This window comes from Sapajus apella, unplaced genomic scaffold, assembly GCF_009761245.1.
Source record: "Sapajus apella isolate SASKATOON/1434 unplaced genomic scaffold, GSC_monkey_1.0 scaffold157, whole genome shotgun sequence".
In the NCBI taxonomy this organism is placed as follows: Eukaryota; Metazoa; Chordata; class Mammalia; order Primates; family Cebidae; genus Sapajus; species Sapajus apella.
This window is the reverse complement of record NW_022437097.1, coordinates 46,700-58,856: the sequence shown is the minus strand read 5'-3', so window position 1 is coordinate 58,856 and position 12,157 is coordinate 46,700. Positions and strand designations below refer to the sequence as shown.

Below are 12,157 nucleotides of genomic sequence, written 5' to 3'. Positions count from 1 at the left end.
CCCTCATCCTGGTTGGTCAGCATAAATGGCATCCTCTTTAGCTTGTATTTCATAACCTTTCTTTGGTATCTTCATTCCCTCTCATTCCAGGTTTAGAAAAGTAATTACTATGAGAACACATGCGGAGACTCACAAGGAGGAAAAATGAGTCGACACAGTTCTGCTGTGCCCTCCTCGGATTGCACGTTCTCATTAGAGGAAGCAGGAGCCACTGGCCATCCCTCTTCTCAGCATCCCTCACAGTCTGTTAGTTTGTTGGTGTTAATAGTTGCACTTCTGCTAACAGATGACACATTTCAGTAACTTGATTTTAACTTTGATGAAGAAGTAGTATTCAAATGCAAATAAGCCATATTTTCAGCCATTACTGATAAAGTAATGAAATTCTGGTGTTAGCAAATAATTTCATCACGGTGTTATAGCCTCAGGGAATCTGCAATCCCAGCTGGGTTTTAAAGGTGAGCTGCTGTGCACACAATTTAATTAAACGCTGAGTGGAAACACAACGTGACTGAGCTGTGCACTACTAGATAGCACTTGTCTGTGTGCCTTTGTTAAAGGCAGCTTTAATGGTTGGTATTGAAGGCCACTATGGGTAATGGAAAGAGAGAGGAAGTTGGCTGACTCCACCCCCAACTAGCGTGTGGTAATTGTCAAGTTACTCAGCCTCTCTTAGACAAAAATGTTATCCTTTGTGTAAAAAAAAAACATGAAATGGGACAGTGGGGTGAATAACAGTCATATAAACCATCTCATAAGACTGTAAGAAAGACAATGAAATAATTGGTACTAAAGCACTTTGTAACTAAACTATTATTCAAATGTGATGTTATATTCAATTTTTGTTTTCCTTAAATTTAAACAAATGAAAGTCTTTTATTTGTTAAGTCAGGGTTATACATGTATTGACTTCTATTCAACCTGGAAGCATCTTTTCTATGTTCACCAAAACTTCGTACACAGAACAGAGGAAGCAGTTATGTCATATCCTCTAGCTCAGCCTCCCCACCACCATAAACATTTCTTCTCCACTTCAACCTCCTCCTTCCCCTGCCTCTGACAAGACACTGCACCTGAGTTAAAATGCCAGCATTCTACCCCACAGAGCCTGTGAATTACAAAAACCTCATCCCCTCCATTCATAATATACATTCTGGCACAGGCGTTTCAGTACTGGAATGAGATTAAAATATGTTGAGCAACTGAAACTTTATCTTACACTTTATATGGCTTGAGGAACAGCAGATGTTATTTTTTTCAGGGTAATTGGTTTTTACAAAGGCTGATATTGGTACCACAGTGAAGATGCTGATCTGCACACAGTGTTTTGTCCCTAAATGTTCACGCAACATAGAATTTATCTTATCTACTGTTGTATACAGTTAAAAGTTTTCAACTTCTGAGGAAATTATTAAAGTCTGCCACTTATTTTATAATGGAAAACACGGGAAAAGGGAGAAGTGAAAAACTGTGAAGCATATATTGTATGCAGAGAATTCTACCAGACACTTTCATGCACATTATCATTTTTTATTTCTAAAAGCATCCAGTGGGTTGTCCTTATCATATCTGCCTTACAGATGAGAAAATAAAATCACTAATTAAGACACATGGAAAGGTATTAGTTTTAAAAATCAGCTTATGTTTCATTTTTATCCCTGGCCATGAATATATTCACATGATTTGTCAATCACTTAGTACTTGCTGGTTATAAATAATCTGGCATGATTATGTCTCTATATAGTTATATCTGTTTGTTACAATTCTTCATTTACTTCAGGACAAAGTTACATTTGACTCTCTGGGGCAAGGGGCTGTGTGAAAAAAATGTAGAAACCCCTCAGCTGGAGCCTTAATTGCTTCTAACAACAAAAATTAAAATTCCCATAACTATAGTATTTGGTCATAAGTGGCAGCACTGTCACAGAGTACATATTGACTTGGTTTATGGGGGAAATGATACACAGGTAAATCATCATCATCATCATCAATCATCACCATTACAATTATCATCATATCACCATAATCTTACACCTTCCTTAACATTTGATGAGTACCAGGGCTGAAAGATATTCAAGGGCACAAAATATAAGTAAACAAAGTAATGTGCAAAGCCAGCCACTATTAGGGGCTTCTATATATAAAGCAAATAAATATATAGTTTAATCAACCTTGTCTTCATGAGACATTTCCCATTAAGATAACAAACTGTCTCAAATGCGATTTTATCCAGATATATTTGTTTGTTTCTTTCCTCATCTAATTGCATTTTAATATACAGCAGAGCCATTAAAAATTTCATGTATTACCTAGGGTGAGCAGGAGGTAGGAAGTGAGACGTCAGATAGGTAGGGACTGTCACAGCTCCTATACTCCAGTGTGATTATATGTATTTATAGGGAAGAGGAGTGAAGTTGGCTTTAAATAAACTCCCTTCTTCCACTTCTGAGATTTATAGGCTTTAAATGGCCATGCTTTTTGTCAGTACATCTGCCTTTTTGCTGAGGAGAATTTAAACATTTACCTGAGATCTAATTTCATTTTGAAAAAAAAAGTTCTAACACAAATAAAGAATCAGGTACTACAGTCTGCTTCAACTATGCTATTTGAAAGTAAAAAATACAGAAACCCTCCCTCAAAATCTGTCTTTGTGCACTGGTCCTATTTCAGCAGTATTTCCTTCAACCTTAGCAGGTTGACAAAGAAAGACTATTCAGCCTACCAAAAATGTATTTATAAAAAAGAAATGCAATTATTGTTAAAATGTCAGAGTGTATATAATAATTTATAATATTTATTCTCTTACAAAATGCATCTACATTCCCTAAGAGCTTTGAAAACGGACAAATAATAGAATAAATAAAAAACAAATAGTAGATGTTATGCTTTAATCATATAAACAATCATACTAAAGGTAAGCAGTGCAAACACTCCTATTGAATGGCAACGATGGTCAGATTAGATGAGAAAGCAAGATCCAAATATATGCGGCCTGCAAGAAACACACTTTAAATAATAAAAAAGGCTCAAATAGCCTAAGTGTAAACACATGGAAAAAAATAAATATTATGCTAACACTAGTCAAAAAAAAGCTGGATTGGTTATATTAGACAAAGTAGATTCCAGTGCAAAAAAATATTACAAAAGGTAAAGAAAATTATTTCATAATGACAAAGATGTTATTTCATCAGAGGACATAATCCTAAACATGCAAACACTTAATAATGGGACTTCAAAATACATGAGGTGAAACCTAGTAAAACTGAAAGAAATAGATAAATCCACCATTATGGTAGGAGATTCTAGTACCCTGTCTTAGTAACTGCACAAGAAGACAGAAAATAGGGATTCAGAAGTATTAATTATCACTCTCAACCTATATCATTCATTGATATTTATGGAATGCTTCACCTAACAGAAGAACATGCACTCTTTCAAGTTCACTTGGAACTTTTACCAAAATAGACCATTAAACAAGTTTTAACAAAGTTAACATAATTTAAATCATGTAACGTATATCTCTGTGATATACAATAGATTAAAATAGAAAAATCCACAATAGCAACTTCTCTGAAAAATCCAGAAATGTTAGGAAACTAATAACACATACTTCATAATCAATGAATTAAAGAAGAAATTAAAAGAGAAATTAGCAAGTACTTCAAACTCAATGAAAATGAAAATACAATTTATCAAAATCTATGGGCTGGAACTTCAGGCTTCTGCCCCAGGAAGCAGAAAGCTATAAGCAGCCTCATTTCCACCCTTAAAACAAACTTCAAGTTTGTGATATTTTACAAATTCAATGGAGAGTTCAGCTTGCAGAACAACTACCTGGCCTAAAATCTAAAGAGATACAAATCTTGCAGGGAGAGATGTGAGCAGGAGTTCATCTTAGATAGATGAAACTAGAGGTCAGCAATTAAAGTTCAGCTGGAATAGTTAAAACAAAATGGTGAAACAGTGAGAATGGTGGAACAGTGAGAAAACCTTTATCACCCCAGAAGTTGGGGTAGTGTTCCCTCTTGCTCCACTGGCCATTGGCAGAAACTCACATGCACTCCACTGAGAACTCCAGTTTGCCCTCACAGAAAATGTCAGAAAGGGCCCTAATGGTTAAATGACTCAGCCTATAACCTTTTCCCATATATCCACTACATCTTGAATTTTGGGTAGGTGTAGTTCTATTCATCTTGGTAACTAACTGCATAATTCAATAAAACCATCAGTGTGCATTTTTCATACATCCAATAAATTATTTGATAAAACATATAAACTCAAAATATCACTCAAGCAGGCAAAGAAGTCATTCTCTTCATTTGGTGAGTGGAAACAACCAGGCAAAAGTGATATACAAACCGGGCCTATGAGGAGAGGGTTGGAATGGCGTCAGAGCACCCTGAGGCTGACTGCCCTCTCATTGTATTCTATTTCCCACAAATAGTGAGTTTACTTTCTTCAGGTAGTGATTAAACGCATGTATTTTTCTTTTTTATTAAAAGTCAGTTGATATCATGCAAGGAAACACAATGGTGAAATTCTGAGAAGTGACTATTTTAGTGAATACCAAATTATCCATCTGTATGTGAATGACTGCTCACTCAACCAAAATCTCCTAGCCCAGCCCCTAAAAAAAGAGTTGGTAATATTTACATTTTTCCCAAGGACATTTGTAGTTAAACTAATGATAATTTATGAATTGATGTGAAAGCCCTGTATAAAAAGAGACATGCATTTATTATTATATATAATATGATAGTATCAAAATATGATGCAAAAGTAATGTCCTCTAAACATTACAATAATGTTTATTTTAAGTTGCTAATGACAAAGAAATATTTTTAGAGGTAAGTGCACATCAAGGAAAATGTGGGGATTAGAATTCTGCTAAAGTTTGTCCCACTGAATTCTTTGGAAAAATATGACAACCTAAAAACATCTAGTTGGCAAAAATTAATGTGAAAGAAAATAGGTAAATTTCCACCATGTCCTACAGAATTTCTGGAATGCCTCCCTTAACACTGATTTTAACAACTAAGGTAGGAGAGCCGGTTATAGGACCTACTGTTGTATTTTACCATTTTCATCATTGGCCATAGTCCTTTTGAATCAGCTTTGAAACACAAATTAAACTTCCAGTCAGAAATTAAATGTTATTTAAGAAAAAAATTACTTTGAAATATAGCTTCACATGACTTGGCAAAGAGTACAGAGAAGTGACGTGTACACTTTCCCTAGCTTCTACCAATGATTACATCTTATAAAATTACAGTACAATATCGAAACCAGAAAATGATGTGTCTATCTAGTTGTATGACATGTGCAGGGTCCAAAACTCCCACCACAATCAAGAAAGAGAACTACTTCACTACCACAACAATCCTCCCCATTGCTAACATTTATACATAGCAACCATTAATTTGTTTTCTATTTCTATAATTTTCTCAAGTGCTCAGGTTCCTAGATGGTCTGTCTTCCCTACATTTTTTCATTCTTATGTTTGTTTTATATATAAAGTGCCTTTTAAAATATACTGATCAGGAAGAATAATATATAAGACATGTATTTCATCTTCCCAAAGCAGAAGTTGGTAATATGATGGTGAATACAGTGTCCCTTTATTCTTGAATGATTCCAGCTGCCTCTGGTAAACAGGAAGTTTCCTACTCAACCTCATCTTTCTTGCCAAAAGTTGCGCGACAGTTGAGCTATCACATATATCACTGGATTTTTTTGAACAGGGAAAAAGTGAAAGGACAAAATTTTTAGAAGGAAGAATGCAATTTTAAGGAAGTAACATGAAAATCCTAGAAAGGAGTGGGATGGCATTCCGCCTTAAGAATAATTTATAACATTAAGGAACAACTAAGTACTTAAAGAAATCATGGCATATCAGTAGCTTCTTTAATTTTACTACTAAATAGCAAGCAGTTTAATGAATACGCCACATTCAGTAGCTGATGGACATTTGAGTTGTTTCTAGTTTTTGTCTACTGTATTAGTCCATTTTCATGCTGCTGATAAAGACATATCCGAGTCTGGATAATTCATAAAGAAAAAAAGGTTTAATGGACTCACAGTTTCACGTGGCTAAAGAAGCCTCACAATCATGGCAGAAGGTGAAAAACATATCTTAGATGGCAGCAAACAAGAGAGAATGATAATCAAGCAAAAGCGGTTTCCCCTTATAAAACGATCAGAACTTGTGAGACTGATTCTCTACCACAAGAACAGTGTAGGGTCTCAAACTCCTGACCTCAGGTGATCCGCCCACTTTACCCTCCCAAAGTGCTGGGATTACAGGTGTGAGCCACTGTACTCGGCTGCTATGAACATTTAAGTCTTAGAGTGGGAATATATTTTTTGGAGTGGAATTGCTGGGTTATACGGTAAGTATATGCTCTCACTTTTTAAGAAACTGCCAAACTATTCTCCAAGGTGGTGGTACCATTTACATTCTTACCAACCAAGTATGACAGTTAAGACAATTCTGGTTTCTTCCAATCCATAAACATAGTGTGTCTCTCAATTTATTTGGGTCTTCTTTATTCTCTAATAGCTATGTTTTATAGTGTTCCATGAACAGGTCCTGCACACCTTTTGTAAGATTTACATATAAGTATTTTATTTTTTAATACTATTGTGAATGAAATTTTCTTAATTTGATAATCAGATGGTTACTAATACATAAAAATAGAATTGATTTTTGTATATTCATCTTGTATCTTGTTAACCTGCTAAAATTCACTTGTTAATTGGTGTTTTTTAGATTTCCAGATTTCTTAGAAGATCTCTATATAGGATCATGTTATTCACACATAATAATGTATGAAGAGACAGTCCACTTTAAGCAGCTTGCACTCCTACATGGTTTGTTTGGTGTGCTAAGACTACAAAGCCCTAAAAGCTCTTTTGTGGACCATTTTTTTCGTGGCTGTTTATGCAGCTGGCAACCTTGAGAGGTGAAGTTAACATTTTCTTCCACACAAAGACCTTTCTCACTTACTACTTGCTATAACTGCAGTAGATTCCCCAAGCTCATTATTTCTCAGCTGCAATACAAGTCTGCTATGAGTATAATATTCATGTGTGCCCTATTGCATTGCCTCTGTGGGCTTCAGGGGCAAAGGAAACAGATACAAATATGCTGAAGCTCATGTTGTTTGTGGTGCCATGAATAACAGAGTACACAGGTGTTGTCAATCTTTAATTTTAGCCATCCTAGAGAACACATTATTTCTCTATGATATTAACTTACATTTCCCCAATGGTTAATGATTTTAACACCAAATGTTGACCAGGACAAGAAGCAACTGGAATTAACATGCATTGCCAGTGGGAGTATAACATATTCAAGGGCTTTTGAAAATGGTTTGAGTTCCTTAAGAGATTCACATACTGAAATTCTACTCCCAAAAGAAATGTAAAAGAATGTTTGTAGAAACGTATTCATAATAGATCCATACTGGAAACAAGCCATAAGTGTCCATTCTAAAGAGACTGGATAAACAAACAGCACAACTGAAATCTACTCAGCAATAGAAGGGAATGTGCTACAAACACATGAAAGAACATGGATGAAACTCAGAAGCCTTATGCTCCCTAAAGGAGCTGGGTACAAAAGTTTCTGCATGATTCTGGTACTGTGTGACTCCATTTATTTGAATCTCAAAAGCACAAGCCAACCTAAATAATATGAAAGAAATTAGAACAGTGATGGGTGGAAGGGGCCTAGATAATGGATAAAAAGTATTAACAAATGGCAAAGAGGTGATGAAATGATCTGTAACTGATCTGGGCTCTGGTAATACAGGCATATACATCTGTAAATATTAATCAGACCACACACTTTGTATCTATGCATTTGATTGTATTTTAAGTTATGCCTCAGTTACAAAAATTTGAAAATAATTTTTAAAGTGATCCAAAAGAATCAAACCAGCCAAATATTTCTTGTTCTCATGTCTAATCTATATTAATATCCTTAAGAATATTTTGATTGGATGCCACTTCCCGTCATAGCACTAACAACCTATTTTAGACGAACTTTAATTAAATAAAATTACATATGCTGCTGAAGCATATTATTTGCAGAAGTAAATAAGATTAATTTCTTTAAAATCTATATATCTCTTCAACCAAAATGCATTTCGCTATAGATAGGTTGATGCTATTTTGTTTGGCCTATAGTCAGCTGAATCATTCAACATTTGCAACATATTCACATTGTCACATGCTACAAATCTGAAAAAAAAAAAAAAGCATAAAAACAGAATGCCATCGGACTTACTGGTTCTAAGAACTATTACGAGGCACAGATAAAAAATTTAGCCAGCAATATCCTCAGGCAAAACATTTTCCACTGTATTCTACTTTTCAGGCCCTTTGTTGTACACGTACTTTGGCATACCTAACATCTAGGCACATTGGGAAGCTTGGTGTAGCTTCTGACCTACAAACCAAGGAGAGGACTATGCAAGAATTTCGATTTTATGAAAAATGGGGGCCAGGCGTGGTGGCTCATACCTGTAATCCCAGCACTTCGAGAGGCCAACGTGGGCGGATCCCCTGAGGCCAGGAGTCGGAGACCAGCCTGGTCATCATGGTGAAACCCCATCTCTACTAAAAGATGCAAAAATGAGCTGGGCATGGTGGTGAGTGCTTGTAATCCCAGCTATTTGAGACAAGGGTAATCCCAGCTACTTGGGGAAAGGGAAGGGAATGAAGGGAAAGGGAAGGGAAGGAGAAAAGAAAAGAAAAATGTGGGGGAATTTAATTTAAATGTGAGTTAAATTAAATATTTTAAATATTTTCTACATTTACATTATTCTGTCAGAGATTGATAATCTTTATATTTTTAAATTATTGCATAAACTTTTACCAATTTCTTTCCTCTAGATTCCTCATACAAAACAATGAAATCTGAAATGCTGTTCTGTTCTGGGATACTGCATTGTACAGTAGTGGAAATTTCAAACAGTTAAAGATCACATGCTATAACAAACCATTTATGGGTCATTTCTCCAATGTAAGAATTTTGCTTTCATTTAGTAATATGATTTTAAACTGTGGTGCTAAGTTTTCAATAGGAGTTATACTTTCTAATGTGGGAAATAAATATCTTGATATTCAAAGGCCCTTACAAATATCCTGAACTATTCATATTTTATTAAAAATATTCAGTAAATATTTTCTCTGCTTCTTCATCACTGAACCTAGTCAGTGTGCCAAGAAGCCATGGTCAAGTAGAAGGACATTTGAATAGTGGAGAAATACAAGAAGTGGAGGGAAACGATCCAGTATATCTCCATTTGCTCTGTGTTTGCAGTTTATCACATAGGTTTCTAAATTATCCTTTTCTATGAAATTCATTCCCACGCACCAACATTAATTTCCATTCAAACCCATGGGCCTGCTCCCTGGCTGTACTCTGCACATCAGAGTTCACGGTTTTCAATATACAAAGGAAGCCCTTCTGAATCATTAATAAACTAAGGCTTCTGGCTGAGAATGAGTTAATGTAAGCACTTTCTGAAAACAGAAAAAAAGGACAAAATACATACATGCTTTGGCCTAGCCAGTTTCAAATTGCTTCTGGCAATATTATCCATTTCATCTCTACTCCTGCACTTCTATTTCACATTAACAAAGGAGAATATGTAGATATTAAAACGGAAAGTTGTCTCACATAAAATACTACTGAGCCAATCCAATGAATGTTCACAATTAAAGGTATAATAATCATAAAAAGAAGAAAGCTTGATAAACAAAAGAATAATCAAGTACTAGCACGAGTTACGAAGTGTTTAATTTTTCAAGCTTTTGTTTAAATAACTTTGTACCACATCGTTTTCTTAAGGAGACACAAGAAGAATGACAAATGAAGTTCTACTTTTTCTTTATTTGTCTTTTCTTGTATCAAATGCCCCATATCTTAGAAACACTGGTTTTGTAGAGAAATTTAGCAATGTGCAATTCTAGGAAATATCGATGTAAACTTAATGACAACAAAGTCAGGTTTAATAGTCAAATCCAAATTTCAACAACTCCGCATTTTATATAATGGCAACAATTTTCCCGCAGCTGAATATACACACACTAGCTGACTATACCTGTATAAGTCAGTATACACATACATATACTGACATATATATGTATTTATATACTGATATGACTATTATATATGACTATGACTATACAGTCAGTATATAGTTATATACAGTCAGCATATACTGGCATATATGTACATATATTACTGACAGAGATATGTGTGTGTGTATATACACACACACACTGACCATATATGTATATACTGACATAGATGCATGTATATATATATACACATACCCACACACACTAACCATATATATATATATATTCCACACCCACACACTAACCATACATATGTATGTGTGTGTGTGTGTATATATATATATTCCACACCTACACATACTGACTATATATCTATCTATATTCAGCTTCAGGAAAATTGGTGCGATTATGTAAAATATAAAGTTCTTGAAATTTTGATTTGACTATTAAATACACACTCTCTCTATATATACATATATAGTATATATTTGGTACACAGTACATACACACATATATATACATATACACACATATACAAATGTGTGTATTTTGTGTATTTATGTACACTTATTGAACACATTAACATCTATCAATTTGCAAACTTATATACACAGAATTAAACATATATCTGTAATTAACCTTTTCATTCTTTCATGTTTCTTTGCATAAAGAAGTAAGAGAGTTGTTTGGATATTGAGTGGAAGAGGATACATACATAATTAGAAATTTACAGAGGAAACATGGAAATATTTCAACTATTTCTCCATTTTTGACAGATAAAGTTTTCCAGAATCATGACTTTTGATTTTTATTGTGTTATAATTACTTGCTCTTTACAAAATCCATTTACTTCCTTGAGGGATCTGGAAGGAAGACTGAGAAAAACTGTGGGTGAAAGGCCAGCAGTGCTGTGGAGACCCTGGGAGCTGGGCCCTTCTTCTTTGGCTCCAGGTCATCCTCTGATCTCCCCACCTTCCTCCTGCTTCCCTAGGCCTTCCTCACAACACTTCACAGACTTTTGTCCTCATCTTGTTATAACATCTTTTTCTAAAATATATTTTACAATAATTTCTCTACATTTCTTAAGTGTCTGAAACACAGTGTGACAATGTCATATATATTAATACTTTAAACCATAACATTCCTCATTCTGGTTTAGGAAAAATTACAAATCAGTTTAAAACTATTTTGGCAAGCAATCTAAATTGACTACAGAATATCTTCTTATTTCTTTCCTGTAACAGGAAAGAGGTGGTGACGAGATGGTACACAGGGCATTGCTAATTCTTACTAAAACATCTGGAAACTTAGCAACTTTGAGCATCATAAAAAATAAATAGGAAGGTACATGGAAGAAAAACCATGTTCTCTAAAACCCCATAAAGCTGTTTTCTAAATATAATGAAACTTAAAATTTTTGGAAAAAAAAGTTAGCTCTATGATATAAAAAAATCTGACCTTTTTTTAGCTTATTTTCCTTTTTAATTTTTAATTTTTGTGGATATATAGTGGGCATATAGATTTATGGGATACATGATAGATTTTGATACAGGCATGCAATATATAATAATCATATCATGGAGACTGGGGTATATGATTTGAGCAGCTTTTGCACTAGATAACACTTAAAAATGTTTAAAGCTAAAATAATGGCATACAAAGAATTATCAGTGCAGTCACAATCATCATCATCATCCTCATTTTACACTTTTTCAATTTGAACAAAAGGGAGATTGTTATATCTACTAATACAAAAGTCAAATGGGATTATGAGAATGGTCCTGTGTCAGCTAGTTATAAATAGAAAATACACATATATATTCTATTGGAAGGAATAATCCCAAATGGTGATGTGTTACAACACATTATGTATAAAATGAGGCACAAAAGTGAACTTTAATTTTCAGTGAAGTACGAATAAAATAGTGAAGAGCTCTCCAGGTTGACAATTACAGGAATAATTCTAAAACCACTCATCAGCTGATTGGGACTCCTTATGAAATTAATTAAAATGCACCAAAAGCCATATTGCATTTCTAATACACAAGGTAAAACTGGTACAGAC

General features: G+C 34.4%; 1 protein-coding gene across 2 annotated transcripts in view; it reads right to left on the bottom strand.

Moving 5' to 3' along the window:
* Window positions 1–12,157, bottom strand: part of LOC116541842 (contactin-associated protein-like 3) — a 105,957-nt gene that overhangs the window by 57,934 nt on the left and 35,866 nt on the right. The window lies entirely within an intron of this gene.